At 34.0% G+C, this 21,873-nt stretch overlaps 1 protein-coding gene and 1 pseudogene across 1 annotated transcript in view; one reads left to right on the top strand and one right to left on the bottom strand.

Annotated features, from left to right (window-relative positions):
* Positions 1-21,873, top strand: part of LOC133682941 (deoxyuridine 5'-triphosphate nucleotidohydrolase-like) — a 59,647-nt pseudogene that overhangs the window by 5,341 nt on the left and 32,433 nt on the right.
* The window catches only part of LOC133682219 (protein ESSENTIAL FOR POTEXVIRUS ACCUMULATION 1-like), a 68,994-nt gene that overhangs the window by 41,054 nt on the left and 6,067 nt on the right, over positions 1-21,873 (bottom strand). Inside the window, exons 4-7 of the mRNA XM_062105502.1 lie at positions 10,232-10,286; positions 7,679-7,991; positions 5,222-5,321; positions 3,785-3,873 (exon numbers count right to left, since the gene is read on the bottom strand). The gene's annotated coding sequence lies outside the window, so the exon portion shown is untranslated. The remainder of the gene's footprint in view (positions 1-3,784; positions 3,874-5,221; positions 5,322-7,678; positions 7,992-10,231; positions 10,287-21,873) is intronic.

Raw genomic sequence — 21,873 nt, 5'->3', positions numbered from 1 at the left:
TGATGGGTAATGATGATGTTAGTGAGATAAAAGGGATTGGGACTATCCATCTGAAGATGCATAATAGGGTAGTCAAGACACTAATAGATGTACGGTATGTACCTGATTTGAAGAAAAATCTCTTCTCACTTGGAGTCCTAGAATCTAGTGGTTATAAGATTATCATGCATGGTGGAGTCCTGAGAGCAATCCGTGGTGCATTAGTTGTCTTAAGAGGTATGAGGAAAGGAAACTTATATTTCCTGGATGGATTTACAGTTACTGGTACAACAGCTGTCTCCAAAAGCATAAAAGATGATGAAGCAGATAATTCCAGACTTTGGCACATGCGCTTAGGGCATGCTGGTGAAAAGGCTTTGCAAGGATTAGTCAAGCAAGGTCTATTAAAAGGCGCCAAGACTGGGAAGTATGGGTTCTACGAGCATTGTGTTCTTGGAAAACAGACAAGGGTCAAGTTTGGCACTGCGGTACACAACACAAAAGGGATCCTAGATTATGTTCACATAGATGTATGGGGACCTTCAAAGAATGAATCTCTTGGAGGTAATCGTTGGTTTGTTACTTTTATTGATGATTTCTCAAGATGAGTATGGGTGTACATGATGAAACACAAGGATGAGGTCCTTGATATCTTTCTGAAATGGAAGAAAATGGTGTAGACTCAAACTGGAAGGAGAGTTAAGACTCTTCGATCAGATAATGGTGGTAAGTACACTTCAGATCCTTTCTTTGAAGTTTGTCAGGATGAAGGGATCAAGCGACATTTTACTGTTCGCAAAACACCACAACAGAATGGAGTAGCAGAACGCATGAACCGCACATTGGTGGAGAAAGTCCGATGTATGCTATCACATTCATGACTAAGCAAAGTGTTCTGGGGCGAGGCATTAAACTATGCTCGTCATATTGTTAACCGGTTACCTTCAGCAGCATTAAATGGAAGAACCCCCTTAGAGGTATGGTCAGGCTCTCCTGCAAATGATTATGACTCTATGCATATATTTGGTTGCTCAGCATATTATCATGTTACTGAGTCCAAGCTAGATCCTAGAGCCAAGAAAGCTATATTTTTGGGCTTTAATGGAGGAGTGAAAGGTTACAGACTCTGGTGTTCTGAATCAAAGAAAGTGATTTTGAGTAGAGATGTCACTTTTGATGAATCTGGCATGTTACAACAAGAGAAATCACAGGAGAAGGAAAAACAGTCTGGTGATGCACAACAGGTGGAGTTGGAGACTTCAGTCATTCCTGTAAAGACTGTTCAGACAATCCCTACTGAAGGAGATCCAGATGAAAGTTCAGATGAAGAGGATGCAACAACTCCAGCAACCACACAACAAGAATCCATTGCAATGAGTAAACCAAAAAGAGTGATCAAGAAACCTGCTCGGTATTGTAATATGGTGGCTTATGCACTTCCGATGATTGATGATGAAATCCCCTACACCTACAAAGAAGCATTACAAAGTGTAGAAAGTGCAAAATGGAAAGAGGCAATGGATGAAGAGATGAAATCTCTCTATAAGAATCAGACTTGGGATTTGGTACAACTCCCTAAGGGAAAGAAGATAATTGGTTGCAAGTGGGCATATGCCAAGAAGGAAGGTAATCTTGGAAAAGACAACATCCGATTCAAAGCAAGATTGGTAGCAAAAGGCTATGCTCAGAAGGAGGGGATAGATTATAATGAGGTATTCTCTCCAGTTGTTAAGCATTCATCAATCTGTATTCTGTTAGCCTTGGTTGCACAGTTTGATTTGGAGTTAGCCCAACTTGATGTGAAAACTGTCTTCCTACATGGAGATTTGGAAGAGAAAATTTACATGTCTCAGCCAGATGGTTTCAAAGTCACTAGGAAAGAGAATTGGGCTTGTAAACTGAAGAAGTCATTGTATGGATTGAAACAATCTCCTCGCCAGTGGTATAAGCGATTTGATAAGTTTATGGCAGAACATGGATACACACAGAGTCAGTTTTATCACTGTGTATATTTTTGCAAACTTCTTGATGGTTCTTTCATCTATTTGCTCTTATATGTGGATGATATGTTGATCGCATCGAAGAGCAAGGTGGAGATTGATAGACTGAAAGCTCAACTGAGAACTGAGTTTGAAATGAAGGACCTTGGAGAAGCTAAGAAGATTTTTGGCATGGAGATTCAGAGAGATAGAAGAAAAGGGCACAGTCTGTTTGACACAGACCCAATACTTGAAGAAAATTCTACAGAGATTTGGGGTAGATGGTAAGACCAAACCTGTAAGCACACCTTTAGCTCCTCATTTTAAGCTAAGTGCTTCAATGTCTCCACACACAGAGGAAGAGCGCAAACAAATGGCTCAAATTCTGTATGCAAATGCAGTTGGTGCATTAATGTATGCAATGGTTTGTACGAGACCAGATATTTCACATGCAGTCAGTATGGTGAGCAAATATATGCATGATCCGGGAAAGGGTCACTGGCAAGCAGTTAAGTGGATTCTTCGGTACATTCATGGCACAACTGATATTGGTTTGAAGTTTGAGAGGGATGATAGACTCGGGCAAAATTTAGTTGGCGTGTATTTAGTTTATGGTTTGTATTTTTTTTATTGTGGAAATACAAATATGGTATTATCATAATTTAATTTTTGACCATTTTATTTTAATTATTATTATTATTTTATTTATTGAAAAGGATAAAAAAAATGATGATAAAAAAATAATAATGATGAAAAACAAGTAAAATGAAATAAATGAAGAATGAATTAAAATTTGGGTTAAGGGTAACACGATTAGAAGTTTTGAGACTTAATTGAGTTTGGAATTAATTTAATTAATCCAATTAAGGGTTTAATTAGAGAATTGATAAGTTTTGAGACTTAATTAAGCTTGGAATTAATTTAATTAATTCAATTAAGGGTTTAATTGGAGAATTGATAGGTTTTGAGACTTAATTAAGCTTGAAATTAATTTAATTAATCCAATTAAGGGTTTAATTGGAGAATTGATAAGTTTCAAAACCAAAGCTGATTTATAAAGGGTAATCAAACTTGTGAAATTAGACCAATTTTTCTTATGATAATTTCTTTCGCAAAATCAGTATATAGGTCAATTTGAGGTGAATTTGGATTTTCTTGATAAGTGTGGTTTGTGGGTGTCATAACCTAATTTTTGACCCTTTTTTTAAATTATTTTATTTACTGAAAAAATGATGAAAAACAAGTAAAAATAAAATAAATGAAGAATGAATTAAAGTTTGGGTTAAAGGCAACATGATTGGAAGTTTTGAGGTTTAATTAAGATTGGAATCAATTTAATTAATCTAATAAAGGGTTTAATTGGAAAATTGATAAGTTTTGAGACTTAATTAAGCTTAGAATTAATTTAATTAATCCAATTAAAGGCTTAATTGGAGAATTGATAAATTTTGAGAATTAATTGAGATTGATATTAATTTAATTTATGAAATCAGGGGGCTTAAATGAAAAATTATCAAAGTATAGGGCTGATTGGAATTTAAAACTTATAAATAAATTTATAATCTTAAACATTATAAACAAGTTAAAAGAGATATAGAGAAAAACTAGAAAAATGTATTTTAAAAAAATTCTTAATAAAATATCATTCATTTTATTCTTCTTCTTGTTTTTTAGGGTTATTTTTATGTTTCTTTTCCAACAAAGAGGATACGTTCATCTAAGGAATCTAATGTAAGAACTACAAATTTGTCCATACATGAGCAAGTGAGCAAGTTATGTTGTTAAATAAGATCGTATAATACCATAAAAAAGTAAGGAGAACAAACCCCTGTTCCCACTGCAGGCTTACTATCGCCTGGTTTTGGCAAAAGCCACTGCGGTGACAGCGGAGCTGGATTGTCGGAACCTTGAACATCTGCATGAAATAAACAGAAGGAATCAACAAAGACATCTCTCCACATGTATCCAAACCAACAGTTGAAACAGTACGCCTGGCTATTCCATTGAATAACTGGCATTTATTGATTTGAATTCCCTTGATTTAGAAGAAGCAACATAATTGCTGAGAAATTGGCAGATGACTATATTTCTTAACCCCTTAAACTTGCCGTTTAGGACAAAGACACCTACAACCTTGAAAAATCAGAGTATTCCATAGGAGAACAGGATAGAAATAGCAATGAAAGAGCAGAAAACTATACAAAAAAAGAACCTTTTTCTTTATTTTTATACAAGACAACTAAATGGCTTCTCATAGAGCTTCTCTCACCAGATTATAATCCTTTTTGGCCCATTGAAGAAAAGTAAACTGTCATTCACAAGAGTAAGAGTCACTGAAGCTTGACCTCTATGTTCAACCTCTAGAGATATCCATTTTAACCTACCCACCCTTTTTATTACATGTGTGTTGATGATGGGTTGTGAGCCTAGCTAGGGTTACTATTAATGACCGGCTATGGAATGTTGAACATCATAGATGATGTTATAATTGTATTGCATGAATTTGCACAGGTCATTTTTTGGATAGTGCCCTGTGCAGGGGATATATATGCTATCAAAATTTTGTAAAATAACTTGATAAATTATTGAAATGGTATGGCGACGAGAAACTAACAAAGACACAAGCATGTCAATTGGTACACAAGGATACTAGGGTCAAACATGTGTGTGTAAGAATATTTGCTCAATTTCAGGATTTAGAATCAAATTTCCCACCCAACCCAAAATCAATTTATCAAACAAAAAAATTAAAAAAATATATACAAACACAAAATCAAAATAGAAAATTCTTTTATCTCTTGACCTCAATTTACTTTTTTTTAAATAAAAATAAAGGTTCAAAAACATCTTAATTAAAATTTTCTTATTAAATGGAACTTATTAATACCAAGATTAATTTTTTTCTTTATTGGAATGTAGTCAATTATAATTTTCTCTCTCTTTCACCATAATTTAATGAATTTTTCTTTCCTCTCTCAAACCCAAATGCTGAAAAATAAAACAAATGAACCTTTGAACCATAATAAAAATTATTTTAAATTTAGTATTAGTCATATATTTTTTTCATGTTTTACATATTGATCCCTTTGTTTTTTAATTCGGTTTTCTCGCCACAATTTCAAACTTAATCTAAGCTAATTAAGTCAAAAAAAGGATTCAATCAAGAAAATTAAACAAATGGATAGAAAAAAAAGTTTAATTAAAGAGAAAAAATGAGAAGTGGAGTACTTATGTTTAATGCTCTTAAGTTTCAATCTTCTAACCATTAAATCTGTTGCTTCTAAATATTCCATTGTCAAGGAACGAAGTTCTATCCGAGGAAGAATAGTTGGATGATTGGCTGGAACATCCGAACTTAATTTCCTGTATGTGAAACTCAATCAGTGGCAGTACCGTAATTAGGGTTGATTTTATGTTTCTTTAACTTACTACAACTGTTCTGGGAGAATAGCGCTTTGGCTACAGTGAATAATTTCTTACAGCAGTTGGAATGTGTAAATGTGATAAAAATTATTTTTTATCGTAAATATATTCAAAAGGAAAACTGCAAAAGCAAGAACAGGAAAGGCAGCATTTAGTTCAGAAGAGAGTATAACTCTCGGACAACATGTTTGTTTGGTAAGGATCAAGCAACTAGTTCGTAAGGTAATTCATACTTTTTGTAATAACCTATTTTTGGATTATTTCTTGATTTATATTTTTTTCTCTCTTCAAAAAAATACAAAAAAATAAAAAATATTATAAAAAATATAACAGTAAAAAGATGATGTTAGAACGCTCAGAAAATGATCAGAAATTGATTGAGGAGGTCCAAAAAAAAAAATTAAAATTTGACAGTATTTTATTAATTGATGAAAGTCTTGTTGACAAAGAAAATTCAATTTGAGGAAGAAAAGTCCAAAATCAGATATTTGTGAACTCAATTAAATTTTATTGAAGGTTTAATTGAATTTATGGAGGTTTTGATTGCAAGAAAAATTGATTTTGAAGTCAATTTAGGTTTTAATTGGAAGAAATTAAAGTTCTGGGGTCAAATTATAATTTTTAAGAGTTAATTTGGTCAAATCAGGGGTTTAATTGCATAAATATTGAAGTTTGATGGCCAATTAGGGACTTAATTGAAGAAATCTGAAACCAAGGACCAAAATGAAAAACGTACGTAAATAGAGGGGCTGCAATTAAACCGAATCAGGGGCCAAATTGAAGAAATTAGAAGTTTATTGATCAATTGAGGGTCAAATTGCATAAATAAGAGACCAAGGACCAAGTTGGAAAAGGCGACCAACTTCAGGGTCGACGATTGAATTTGGCAGGGATGCAATTGAATTGATTTTTAAAATCAAAATTGCAATTGAGGACTTGATTGAACAAATCACAAATTGAAGACTGATTTGGATTTTGACACGTTTGGCGCCGTTTTCATTTAAATGAAACGATATGTTTTTCCCAAAACAGTGCCATTTCATCCACAGTTCATAAAAAAAAGTCTGAAACGGTGCTGTTTTCAATGGCACTGTAGACTTTTTTCTTCTGGACGTGCAGACAAATAGGGGAAGGGAGCTGCGTTCCCCTGTATTTTCACCGCCTTTTCTTCCTCCTTTTAGTTCAAAAAGACACCGACCAAAGACCTCATTTTTTTTCAGTTGTCCCGTGGCCTGCCACATGTTGGAGAAACGGAGGAGACGTGCCTCCTCGGGCAGTCGTGGGGCTGCAGCACAGTGGCCACCCCTGCCATGTCTCTCTCCTATTTTCACCTATAAATACAGGGGAGACGAGGGGGACAGAAGGGAGGATAGAGGAGAGAAGAGAGAAAGGAGTGAAGAAAAAAGAGGAGAAAGAAACAGAAGAACAAAGAAAAAAACAGAGGAAAACAGAGAGAGAGAAGTAAAACGAAGAGGAAGAAGGAGAAGAACCACTATGAACCACCAGCGCTGCCGTTTGTTGCCTCCAGCAGCACAACCAACGGTTGGAGCCACCGCAGGTCATCCCTTCCCCCTTCCTTTTTTTTCTTGTGTTTCGTCTCGCCTCCATGCTCTCCACTGTTCACGTAGCCTATGAACAGTGGAGAGCATTGTTCATAGTTGGGCCAATTCTGGCCCAGCCGAATATTTGAGCCCATCCCAAGGATCTTAGGTTGAGTCCAGTCCAATCTAACAATTGTGGGCCGGGTCCGGCCCAACAAAAAAAATAGTTTTAAAATTTTGTGATTTCCTTGCATTTTATTTTACGCTATTTTGTTTAATGTCTGTCTGTATTTTATGTCGTAAAAATACAAAATCCGGTATTAAAATACTCGGTTTTTGTCAACTTAAAAAAAATTGAAAAAGGAAAAAAAGTTTTTGTGCATACGGCCAAGTGTCTCAAAGCTAAAAAATCATATTGTGTTTTTCATACACCAAAAAAACAATGTTTTAGCATGCATTTTGGCTTTAATAACCAATTTATTAAAGTCAAGAGAATATTGACCAAAATTTCAAAAACAACAAAAAAATTATTTTGTTTGTCTTTTAGTATCCAGGGTACAACATTACACGTAATACATATTCTGGATATTAAATTCTGTTTTTTTTCAGACGATACAACGATTAGGTTTTACCCCATTAAGATAAAAACATCCTTATTGAGGAAGGCTTTTCTTGAATCTTAGACAAACAAGATCGACAATTAGAAACCACAACAAGACCTTAGATTTTATCTGACAACAAAATAATGCAGCTTACCTTAGGTAGGGCGTAGTTGGGGTGCTAATACCTTCCCTTTACGCAACTAGTCTATGTGCCCGATCTCTGAGACTAGTTAGGGTTCCTAGTGACCAGAATACTAGGTGGTGACTCCCATTCCAATGTTCTACTGATACGAGACGAGAATGTTTTGTCTCCCCGCATCTGCCATTATATAAATATAAGAATATTCGCCACGACACCGCGCAGTGACGTGCAACACCTTTCTTAACTCATCTCCCCACTGGTCAAAAGAATTGATGCCCCATATAAAGCCTTGCACAACAACTCTGTGTTCATAGATAGCCAACAACTGAAAAGGATGTATTTTCTGCTATTAGACCACAAAGAGTTTATATAGACAATAAAGCAATGAAATAACAGACATAATCACCGACGAATACATGGTCAGAAAGGGCAACCTGAATTGAGTACATGGAGTGGAACGTGGAGAGCAGGGGATACCAAGTTCAAGTAAGCATAAGCGGCAACACCCCGAGATTTCCCCGTGATAAATCCAATTTTCATGAGCCTTGAACTTGGGAAAAATGAGAATTTTTTTAAATATTTATAACGTCTTAGTTCCACACAATGTACTATAATAAATAATAAATGGTTAAGAAAATAAATTAGCATTTAATGTAATAGAAACATAATGACTAAGAAATGAAAAAAACATAAACACCTTTTTCGTTTGGTTACAACTCTCAGAAATTTAATAATATCCAAACTACTCCTAAAACAACTATCTTGTAATGGAAAACTTCTTGTCATTCATGGTAAGAGTCCTGAACTAATATTTATGTAAATCTGAACAACTATAATTACATAAAAGTAGAATCACTAATTCCCTAAACTTTTATGATATCGTTAGGTCATAAGTCAAAACATGCTCTTTATCCGCACAACCTCAACATGTTTTGTCCACAAGATTTCAGGTCATTGAAGAATAATGCACCTATTTCCACAACTTCACTCACTTTTGCTTTTGCTAGTTAGGTATACAACCCATCATTTTTGAAATAGTTATCCCTTATTCTTATTTAGAATCACCCCTTTATTTCACATTTACTAGCAGTGAAATCGACTAATCACTTTAGTCCAGTCATCGCTATGACAATGAACATCTCAATTACTCTGTTTGGCATCGAATATCCATCTTGAGATCTACATATTCATCCATTCGATCATGTCATCTGCTAACCAACATCATAATCTATTTTACTATCCGTCATATTCAACGAGAGTACTCCCCATTACTGATACCCAATACTATCACATCATATCTTCCATTCTAACAATTTTATTTCTAACATTGAATAAAACTAGTTCCTATGAAAGGAACTAGGTTCCCCTTCAGTTCCATCAATTACGGTTCCTTTCTCCCTGTTCGAGTCACTAATGCCTTACAACAACTTTATAGACTAAGGCACCAACCCTTCAATCTAAACCTTCAATTAGAATTTGTGTTTAAAGCCTCAATCCCTAGTGCCCTTCCATTAATGTCTTCAGTAATTCTTAGACACTAATCAACAATATCACTCCAGTAAATAGTGTACTAGCACTAACTGATTAATACCAATTAATAACTCTTCATCCAGGATCACCCTAACAATTCTACTTGGCCCCTCCCAATCGTTTAGGAACATGTTTTTTTTTTTTAATCAAAGTCCAACAATAATTTCTTAATCACACAACCACTCTCATTCCTCCTCGCCAAGCATTCGACCCTCACCAGGTAATAATGCTCATTGCCCAGAACAAGGTATAATTCTATAATAGTCCAAAAATAAGAATTATCATGACATCCCAATCATTTTCACACATTCAATCACAATACACATTTTCTTTTTTTGATAAAATGTTTTCCAATTTTTTTTAAGATTTCATGTTAACATTATACCGTGTATACCAATTATCCACTCGATAATCGCTTATATTAGTAACCTTTTAACCAGGACACTAGTCCCAAACATCCGGACATCTAGTTCCTCCCATTATGCTCATTTACCATGCATATATCACATTTACCCAAACTCGGCATTGACCCCAGGTCCAGTCCATTACTTTTGACTGTCCAAAAATCCAACCATCCAACATTTGACATTAACCTTGTTACTGGGTCATTAATCCATTCGTCCAATTACCGGGCACCGACTGAGATCTCTTATTTATCCACTCAATTCTCGGGCATCGACCCATTTACGAGGCCACTAATTCATTTGCCTAATTTACCGGGCATCGGCCCATTTACTAGGCCATTAATTCATATGCCTAATTTACCGGGCACCGACCCCCTTTATCGGTTCACTAATTCATCTGCCTAATTTCCTGGGCACTAACTCCTTTACTTGGTCACTAATTCATCCGCTTATTTTCCCGAGCACTGACCCTTTTACTGGGTCGCCAATTTTGTAAGCATCTAATGATGAGAGCAGAAGGCTGAGAGAAGGACTATTGCCAGAGAAGGTCTGGGCAGGAAAAAGCAATGCTTAAGATTAATCATTCAGGAGTAATTGGTAAAGCTATGCTGTAGTAAATCTGAGGATTCACCTTGTGAGGTACGAGATGCTACAAAACTTGTTTTTCTTTACAACTCTTCTGGGGTCTACAAAAAATATAAATAAATTAATAATTCGACATCACTGTAGACAACACCTGCACTATGAATCACACTACTAAAAAATGGAGTAATTAGCAACAGACTATTCCGTTGCAAATAATATTAAAATCCGTTGCTAAAACAATTTAGCAACGGAATCAGCAACGGCAAAAATCGGATGCAGTTTTATCGTTGCTGATTTTTTAGCAACGGATTTATCCGTTGCTGATTTTGCAGCAACGAAAAATCCATTGCTGACAATTAGCAACAGATTTTATGTTGCAAAACTAGCAACGGATTATCCGTTGCTCATTTGAGCAACGGATAAATCCGTTGCTAGTTTTGTGATCCGTTGCTGATTCATGCATCAATTGCAATCACCAACGGAGAATCCGTTGGTGATTGCATTTGTTTTTATTAAATTAAATTTTATTTATTTATTAAAATGAATTTTCATTTATTTATTTAATTATTTATGGATATTTTAAAAGTTGTAGAATATATATAACCAACATAAATTAATTAATATTAAAAATAATGATATCATTAATAAAAAAAAATAAAAATAATATTCATATTATAAAAATTTAGTTAAACTTGCATTAATATAATTAAGTTCAAATACAATAAAAAAAAAACAACAAAAGATACAATCATGGTGCTGGTTGCGAAGACGAACCATGATATTGTGGATCAACACAAGATTTATCAGGATATAAAGGTCGAGGTGTAGGTCAAAAAATTGGTTGAGATGCGGGACCCATAGGTGTCATTATCTGAGGAGCCATAGGTGGCGGTATTGATGGAGTCAAAGGTGGTGGCATACCTTGATCAATATTTGATGTCCCACCATGGTATCCAATAATGTTCACAAGATATTCTTTCATGGAATCCATCTGCCGTTTCATTTCAAGAATAAAATCATCTTTTTTCTTTATCTCCTCTTCTTTATCCTTTATCTCCTTTTGCAATGCTCGATATGATGAACTGGGATATGATGACTCCACCGAGTAGGAATGTGATGAAGAGCTTGTACTAACTTTTGATTTTGGCATACGAGGTGCACCATATACCCTACCCTTTGTAACTCCTCCTGAAGCCACACACCAAGCTGCTCCATCAAATGAAGGATGATTTTCAAGAAATAAGAGTAAACAAGAAATAAGAACAAATTATAACACAAATCAGTCATAACTATTCAGTTGATAATTTTCATAATTCTATATTAAAGTGATCAAAATTGAAAAGAATATTATGGCAATTAGTGTTGGTTCTTACCTTAAACTCTTTAAAGAGTTCATCCCTGCACATTGGATCTACTTTTTCCCAAGAGTACCATGCTCCCTTAAAATTGGACCTCAAAATATCTCCGATTGCATGACCACACGATGCGTTATTGAACCTGAAAATATATAATAACAAACTTATATTAAACAAATAATTACACAATAATAAGTAATTTTTTTCATACTTGAAAAGATAACCTTAATAAGTTAGTTATTAAATGTTTGAACTTACTCTGTTGTTCCATACAAACAAAGCTCTTTTTTTCTTGTTATTGGATCTATTGGCGTGTCAAAACCCTTCCTTTTAACACTTTGATCATAATTGTATGGAGAAGATGTTGAACCGTGATATGATGGAACACCATCTTGATCATCATCACATACATCTCTCTCATCACATACACCTCTCTCATTACTACCGTCTCCCTCATCTTCATTTCTAATGTTCACATCATCATCATTACCATCAACTCTCCTATAAGTCCCATATAAATTATGTCCTCCATAAACAAGTTGGTTATCTCGAGAGAAACCTCCTTGAGTTTGAAGCAAATCTTGAAAACGAAAGCCCTCACAATATTGATATGCATCAACCCTCCCATAATCATGTTGAGGATGATGTGTACTCCCCAAAGTAGGTATATAATACTCATTTGCGTTCTGATACATAGGTTGATGAAATGTGGATCTTTTGTTATTATGCCTTGATGTAGTTTGAAATGACTTGGATGAAGTGGACCTGTCACTCTTTGATGTGGACCTGTCACTCCTAGAATCTAATATGGATCCTCGTCGAGGCATGCTAAAAACCAGAAAAAATAACTAACATTTAATATGAATATATACAACATAACAATAAATTAGCTCATAGTTAAACTATCAGGAACAAAAAATTCACAGATATTTTTCCAAGACTGCCATAACTAGAATGAAAACAAATGTTAAATCTCATTTTTTTCCCAATTCATTACAAACAATATCTAGTTTATGATGTTCAAAATCAGTATGGATTGTCCACTTAATAGTCATCACTCCAAAAAATATTATACTTCAAATAAAATAATTACTGTAACAAAACCAAATATATAAATAACATCAAGACAATTTCATTAAGCATTCCTTGTAATGACAAAACTCAGCCATGAAGTTTAAATTGTCAAAAGCCAATTAACACAAACAATAATAAAAATAAAAATAAAAATCAAAATAATTAATTAAGCAGAAATCAAAATTTATGAGTATGCTTACCTTAATGTTTGGTCCTATAAATCAAAACATTGAGTAGGAAGAACCCTTTCTTTCACGCTTCAGCATCTGTAAGCAAGAAAACGAATCACAAAATAAAATATAACATCAGAATCACAATTTAAAGATTGATACTTGAAAGGTTATAAATGGTTTCAAAGGTGAATGAAAATGATTTATGTAATGTGATGCATAACACACACTTGAATAAAATTAAAAAAAAACATTGAAAGCCTAAATATTGTCAAATAATATGAAATCATTCATACATATAATAAAGATAATTCATTACATATACTACAAAATATAATTAACTTGTGCTACTCATTATTATCATCATTCCTAACCATCACCACCATAACAATCATCCTCATCTTCATCACCATCACCATCACCATCACCATCACCATCACCATCACCACCACCATCACCATCACCACCACCATCATCATCTTCTTCTTCTTCTTCATCTTCTTCATCTTTGTTTCCCCAATTCATGTCAAGTTGAATCAATTCATGTTGCCCGATTTCTTCATAATAAGATGATTCAACAAGTATATTTGGATAATCAAGTGTTTGAGTAGGAAGGACACGACATGGTTGAGAAATCTCATCTGATTGATTAACATCAAATGATCTCATATTGTTGGCATCTTCAATAAATTCACCCATGTCAACATTATAACGACTTCTAGCAGTTGTCTTAATAACCGTCCACCATTCAGATGATTTATTACCAGGTGGATATGTATAGTAGACTTGTTGACATTGTTGTGCTAACACAAAATCTTCATTTCCGTGTAGTCGAGATGTATGCTTGATTTCAACCAAACCATTCGAAGGATGCACTCTAATCCCTCGTTTTGTATCATACCAATTACATTTAAACATAAATAACTTGCACTTACTCCCCAAGTATTTTAGCCGAACAACTTCTTTTAGCATTCCATAATAATAACGTTCATTATCATCATAGCAACTTCCTTTCACACAAACTCCACTATTCATTGTCTTTTTAAAATGGCCATAACGTTGAGTATGAAATTTAAAACCATTCACATAATACCCATTATAACATTTCACTGAAGTTGAAGGGCCCATAGCAAGTCCAAAGAGCTAATTTTCAATTCCGTTAGATTGGTATTCCACCTAGCATAATAGTTAACTCCATAAGAAATAATGATTTAAAAGAGATTAATAATATTTTTAAAGTAGCTAATTGACATAAAATATAAATTAATTTTATTAAAATACTTACATTATTTTTTAACCAATTTGGAAAGATCGCTTCGCATAATTTTTCAATTTCACCATCACTCGCATGTGGTTGTTGTGACTTTAGCTTTTGTCGACATTGCCTAAAATTTTAAAATGTTAAAGTTAATAATAAATTATTATAAATTTAGTACAAAATAATATTTCATACTTACTCTAAATAAGGCTTCAGTTCTTGACAATTGAATATCACATAGTTATGCGCAATTTGCATTTCAGCATGTGACAACTGCCTTTTATAAAATCTTTTGGATAATTTTTTTCCTGGATAGGAAAAAATAGAGAGACATCCATCTACACTTCTAAGGCCACCATCATCATTCCGTGGAACTCGATTCCAAATTGTTTGCACGTCATCACCAAAATAATGAGATGCAAAATTGGTAATTTCATCAATCAAGTATGCTTCACATATGGAACCCTCAACTTTAGCTTTATTGGTCACTTTCTTCTTCAAATAAAACATATACCTATATCATTTATGTCAATTAGTTTATTTTTAAAAAATAAAAAGTGAATAAAATTAACATAGTATGAAAACATACCGTTCAAATGGATACATCCATCGATATTGAACTGGTCCACCAACTTTTGCCTCGTAAGGTAGATGTATCGTCAAGTGTTCCATGGAGTCAAAGAAGGATGGAGGAAAAATCCTTTCAAGTTTGCAAATTATTTCAATTATATTCATCTGCATTAACTCCATGTGCTGGGCATTTAAATTTGTTGAACAAATATCTCGAAAAAATACGGACAGTTCAGTTAATGCCTCCCATAGTGGCCTAGGTAAGTAAGGTCGGAAAGCGGTTGGAAGAAGTCTTTGAATGAAGACATGACAATTATGGCTCTTCATCCCCAAAACCTTACATTGTGCCTCTTTCACACATCATGAAATGCTTGAAGCATAACCTCAGGAAATGATAATTCCTTCATCCATGACAAAACTTCTTGTTGTTGTTTCTTGTGTAGACAATAAGTGCCTTTAGGTTTGTAAAACCGACCACTCATATCTTGTTGCAAATGTAAATTTGGCTTTTGACAATACAATTGAATATCCAACCTAGCCTTTAAATTGTCCTTGCTTCTATTCGGACAATCCATTACTGTATAAAAAATATTGTCAAAGACATTTTTCTCAATATGCATGACATCAAGATTATGACGAATCAAATTTGTATGCCAATATGGAAGCTTCCAGAAAATGCTCTTCTTCACCCAATTGTGCTTAACACCAAAGCCAAGAATTTTATCATTATATGATGAACCTCCATTATGTCCCTCAGTATACTTGGACACTTCATTTAACATTTCCAAACCAGATGGACGAGGTAAAGGAGGAAGCCTTTCAATTACTCCTTTCAAAAACTTATCATATTGAAATCTATATGGGTGGTTCATGGGTAGGAATCGTCGATGATAATCAAAAAATGTAGTTTTCCCCTCATTTTTTAATCTAAAAGCCTTGCTATGCTCCATACAATAAGGACAAGATAAATTTCCATGAGTACTCCACCCCGATAACATGCCATATGATGGAAAGTCACTAATGGTCCACATCAAAGCTGCCTTTAATTGAAAATTTTCCTTTCTGTATACATCATATGTTTCAACACCAAAAAACCACAAATTCTTTAACTCATCAATCAAAGGTCTTAGAAAAACATCAAGCTTTTTACCCGGATTCTTTGGCCCAGGAATCATCATTGTCAAAAACATGAATGGTCTAGTCATGCACTTCCACGGAGGCAACTTATAAACAGTCACAATTACTGGCCAATAAGAGTATGTATTTGAAGACATGTCAAATGGACAAAACCCATCAGTGCACAACCCTAACCGAATATTTCTCGGATCTGATGCAAAGCTTAAGTGGACTCGATTAAACTCCTTCCATGCCTCCCCATCAGATGGGTGCACCATAACCCCATTATCAGACTTATGAAAATGATGCCATGTCATATCTTTGGCATGATATGGAGACATGAATAGTCTCTGAAGCCTTGGTGTTAGAGGAAAGTATCGAAGTTGCTTCTCCGCCTTATTGGAACCTTTACTAGTTGGATTTCTAGGTTTGTATCGTGAACTTCCACAAAAATCACAATTTATTTTCATTGCATCTGCCCCATAGTACAGCATACAGTAATTAGGACACATCATATTTCTCATAACCAAGTCCAAGTGGCCGCATAAATTTCTTGGCATCATAAAAATTTGAAACCAAATTTTCATCATTAGGCATGCAACTTTTTGTAAAGTCAATAAAATTGTTGAAGGCATTCTGAGTCAAATTTAAAGTTGACTTCATATTAAGCAATTGTACACAAGCAGATAATTTGGATTGCTTGGTACACCCATCCCACAACGGCTCCTCCGCAGCTTTCAAAAGCTTAAAAAATTTAGTTGCCTCCGGATTTGGAATTTCCCCTGCTACCATAGGACTAGACATATTATCATTATAGAATGCATCACCAACCCCCATTGCATCCATAACCAGATTCCTATATGGATTCTCTAGACAAACATAATTCACATCATGACTCATTATAATCGATGAAGGTCCAGCCAATATTGGTTCTGCGACATAAGGCTCCCCATGTACAGTCCAATTTTCATAACAAGGTAAAAAACCTTTTGTCAATAGATGTTTACAAACATCATCTTCCTTTAAAAACTTTTGATTTTTGCACCTCACACAAGGACATCTAATTTTTCCCCCAAATATATTTTTATCAATTGAAAATGCAAAATTGATAAATCTTCTAACACCAGTAATGTATTCAGGACGAAGACGACCATCCATAAGACGACGATACATCCACGATCGATCATCCATGTTAATCTAATTAACATGACAACACCAATAAGCATTTTTTGAAATAAGCATACTTCTTTAATTACTAGTACTTAAACAATCCTTTAAAATAAAATATATACCACATGAATAAACTTTAATTATTTGTCCAGCTCAAACATATATGAAGCTAAAAAATGGATAACTATTTTTCTTCTACTTTTTCTTATTGAGTTTTTAATTATATGGGCTGTTTAGTGTGACAATATGAGTGTGTGAGGAATTCCCACACACACATATTGTCATTTATATTTTATAACTAGTGACAAAAATATACTTTTTAGATTATGTTCGGTTAGTATTTTATACAGAATGAATGGATAAAGAAAAAAAAATATTTAGTTGAACAAATATTAAATAAATTTATCTTTATAATAGTTTTGGAGTTCATTTTTTTTATTGGTCCTTCTAACTTTTATTACCACCTGAAATAGTTTTTTTTTTATTTTATTTGGATCCTTTTATTTTTATTGGATCCATCAAACTTTTTATTTTTATTCGGATCTTTTTTTGCTCAACTAAGAAATGGTAAATGAAATCAGAAACATGCGAGGTAATACAAGATTAAAGAATTTTTTTTATTTTTTAAAAAAGATTAAAATGCAATATAAAAAAACATAATTTATTATGGGTTATAATAGTTACTCACATTTGTATCTTTGTCTCTTATCATATACATTGTATCTATCTTTTTATGTCGTAGTGAAATAATAATTAGATAATAATTATAATACTGGTGGATGAAAATATAAATATATTTGTTTTATAAATTCTTTAAGCACAATCCAAATTAGTTAATTTCATGTACTAGTAGATTTGTTGCCTTCTTTCTTCACTTAATGCGTATGGAGCATAATATTATTGTTAATTAATTGACATGAGCAGACCGTAAGAGAAATGTTGTCTTCTCAATGTCAACGTCACAATATGTTTCAAGACTTGACAAATAGCACGACATTTAAATTTGCAATTAATTGATATATTATTCAGCCACCTCTAGGTTTCATTTTGGTCTCATAATTTCCATCCAAAATAAACTCAATATCAGATTTAATAAAAGAAAATCATTCAATTAGTTTTCTTATACAAACTATCAATATTGCCCCAATAAAAGGCAGAGTTCCAACTACTTGAAAAGATTACAATAGGCATGCTCAACAAAAAAATTATGCACGATATAATTAAGCAACCTTGTAAAAATGGAGCAAAATAGACTTACCTAAGCCCCAAGAATCAATGGCACAAGGTGGAGGTTTTCTTATTGCAACCCAATCAGATTTAGCCAACTCTATTGGATTATATTGTGATCCAATAAGCCATTCATATTGCTGGAAAAATAAAAAACATAAACAGTATGTTACACCCATCAAGTTATAACAATTGCTAGTCTTTAAAACAAATCCAAGTTAAATTGATTCCAAGGATGCGTCTGAGAGGGTGGAAAGACATGAAGGGAAATAAAATGCACAGAGGGATCGGATGCTTGCTTTGTGTAAAAAGCTTGAAATGATCCAGAAGACAAGGTCTTCTTGATATGTGCTAGCTAATTGGAATATGTTGAAATTTAGCAGGAGAAAAAAGCAGACATCTCCTTTTCAAATGGGAAATCATTACTTGCAATAAAACTTCACTAGTTAGTAACTCCTGAATGGGGAACTTTTTTTTTTTTCCTTTTTCTTCAGTTTACCTTTTTGATTTTATGTGGAGTACTCAAGTTCAATTTTACTTTTTATTTGAAGCAGTCCTATACTAGGTTTGATGTGGATGTCTGATATCCATTTGACCAATTAATTTCGCACAGGAGTGTTCATTGATGATTCTACCATTTGGGGTTGCTAATTATAGAGTCTGACCCTGTTATCAATCTAGTTGTTGTTCACATTTTTGTTAGCTAATTTTGTTCTTTTATATTTCTATATTGTTAGACTTGAGTGGTTACATGTCTGATGCCCAAACAACTTCTGTATGCTTTAGTCTATCAACAGAAGAAATGGCCGAGACATTCTTTTGGTTTCATCGTCTACCGACTTATGTAGCGCTTTAGAAGATTATTTTTTTGAAATGTTTTTTTTAATATATTAAAAAAATTATTTTCAATATTTTTTTTAAAAAATCAATCCATGCTCAAGGATGTAAGTTTATATTACTTGATGATTTTTATTTTTCTCACAGGTAGATAGGTCAATGACACCTTACCAAGGGGATCATAATCATAGATGGAGTTGGTATCAATGCTCATGACTTTGAGGTATAGAGTTATGTTTCAAGAACAACCCATTTGAGGCTGATAAATGAACCCTAACCATTTAAAAAAAAATAAAAATAGGGAAATTAACATGGGCACCTACACACCATGCAAAGACAGGGGAGATTTAGGTAGAAAACATGGAATCCTTAAACAGTCACCACACCCTCCACTAGCAAAAATAAAGTTTCCCCCATAAGATTCCGCCCTTAAATATGTCCTTATCACCTCTTACCCCATTCTTTTTACTCTTGTAATGTTCCCCCCCACAGCTTATTGTAAAAAGCATTAATTATTCTTCTTAAGAGGAAAAACACCAAAAACATGAACTTCAGGAAGCAATATGTAAAAGCAGAAATAAAAAAGACAGTACTATGCCCAGAAAAGTTAATTGAATATAATTCCAGCATCATGTTCACATAAACCTCTAAAACTAGGATCTACAAAGACAATAAATTTAAATATGAATAATCTTATCCCAATGAAAAGCAGAGTTCCAATTAATTGAAAAGATTACAATAGGCATGCCCAACAGACAAATTAAGCATAATCTAATTAAGCAACCATAAAAAAATGGAGCAAAATTGACTTACCAAAGCCCCAATAATCAATGGCCCAAGGTGGAGATTTCCTTTTTGCAACCCAATCAGACTTAGCCAACTCTATTGATTTATATTGTGATCCAATAAGCCATTCATATTGCTGGAAAAATAAAAAACATAAACAGTATGTTAAACCCATCCAGCTTTATCAATTGCTAGTCTTTAAAACAAATCTAAGTTAAACTATGAAAAACAGAAAGAATATCCAAGTTAAAGTACTGTTTAATTTTCATATTTTCATGGCAGTTGTCTTCTCATAATAATTTTTTTTCTGAATTGAATAAGGAAAGAAAAAAAACAGTCCCATGCCTTCACAGGCATAGACGTGACATTCCAGCTGATCGACTGGCTAGCTCCTTGGGATATGATGTGTTCAGCATGCTAATAAGGGGAACTGACTACTCCCATGCCTTGTGTTTGCATATATGTGATGAGTCATCACAATTTCATGTTTACTCCAAGAAAGGCTGGGTGTCTTTCTACCCAGATAAAGATGCGTTGATTGTCACAATTGGAGATCAAACACAGGTATTACAAAAATTGCTTAAAAAAAGCAGAATAATCACCCTAGGCTTTTTGTTCAGTACTACATCAATTTGTTTAACCTAAAAAGATTCATAGTATATGATATCAAAAGCATCTATGCCCTCTTTACAACTGTGATAGTAATGATAAGGTATGTGTGGAAATTAAACTCAACATCATGAACATAAACATAAACAATCTCTAATCAAAAATTAATTCCTGTACCTTAACTTATCATTATGTTCCCTTTATATCCAGTGACAACTATTTTGATGTGGTAAGTGCGTATAAGTTTTGCAACTAAAACTAATAATTGCATATTTTGAAATAATATCTACACGAATCAACAACCACCACATCCTAGTAAGTTGGATTGGTTGTGACTAAAAGGCAGCACTAAAACTCTGCAAGCATGCTCAATCAAATCACAGCAAGAAAAAAAGAAAAAAAGAAACGCTTGGACTGCTACAGAAGAAGAAAATGCATCACAGGTTAACCAGTTGCTAGACTCTCTAGATTTTAACAGCATCCATATGCTGCTGTAACACTTCAAAATTATAGAAGTAGAGCATTACAATGTAAAAAGTTAAAGCAACAGGGTAGCAAGTTACAACAGGGTATAATATTCAGAGCCAATTTCAGTGGGGCAAAGAAGGAGTTATTTAGCCAAAAAGCCTTGCTTTGTTTAAAGACAATTGCTATCAGGGAAACATGCAGAGAATCTGCTCAAATCAACACAAAGAAGGAATAGCAGAAAATCATGGCACAGACTCTGCCATCAACGATATATTTGGAACGTAAAATCTGCAGCTGTATATTGTAATAGCACAGTTTTAGCATTACCATTTATTTGTTTCCAAAACTGATTCCACGTTGCTGTATATATTGCACAGAATAATTATCAATAATGTGTGGTGAATTACTCATTAAAACAGCTGCTGTGTTGTGTTTCTATATGGTATCAGAGCACTCAAATTCTAACGAATCACCGATCCAAAACACCATGTCATCATCCTCCGATCAAAACCCAAATTTCACTCTCAATACCCAACCCTCTTCCGCAACAGATAAACCACTCATTGCCTTCAATATCACAGCACAGATCAATGAAAAATTAACCCCCTCCACCTTCCCTCAATGGCGTGCTCAATTTGAAGCACTTCTTATTGGTTACAATCTACTCGACTATTTCGAAGGCACACTTCTGTGTCCCTCTTCCTCTGGCACAGCCACTGATGAGCTCTGCAAGCTCCATTGGGTCCGGCAGGACAAACTTATTCTGAGTGCTATTCTAGCCTCCACATCATCCTCAATCACACCACTCATTGCTACAGCAAAAACATCTCATGAAGCTTGGAAAAAGCTGAAAAATCTATATGCTAGCCGATCAAGAACTTGTGCTATGCAGTTAAAGGAGGAACTCACCTTAATCCAGCGTGGACACCGGTCAATTACAGAATATCTCCATGCTGTGAAGACCTTGGCTGATGAAATAGCCATTATTGATCACTCAATTTCAGATGATGACCTAACGCTTTATGTATTGAATGGTTTAGGTTCAGAA

Source organism: Populus nigra, chromosome 2 (assembly GCF_951802175.1).
Source record: "Populus nigra chromosome 2, ddPopNigr1.1, whole genome shotgun sequence".
In the NCBI taxonomy this organism is placed as follows: domain Eukaryota; kingdom Viridiplantae; phylum Streptophyta; class Magnoliopsida; order Malpighiales; family Salicaceae; genus Populus; species Populus nigra.
This window is presented reverse-complemented; position numbering and strand designations above follow the sequence as displayed.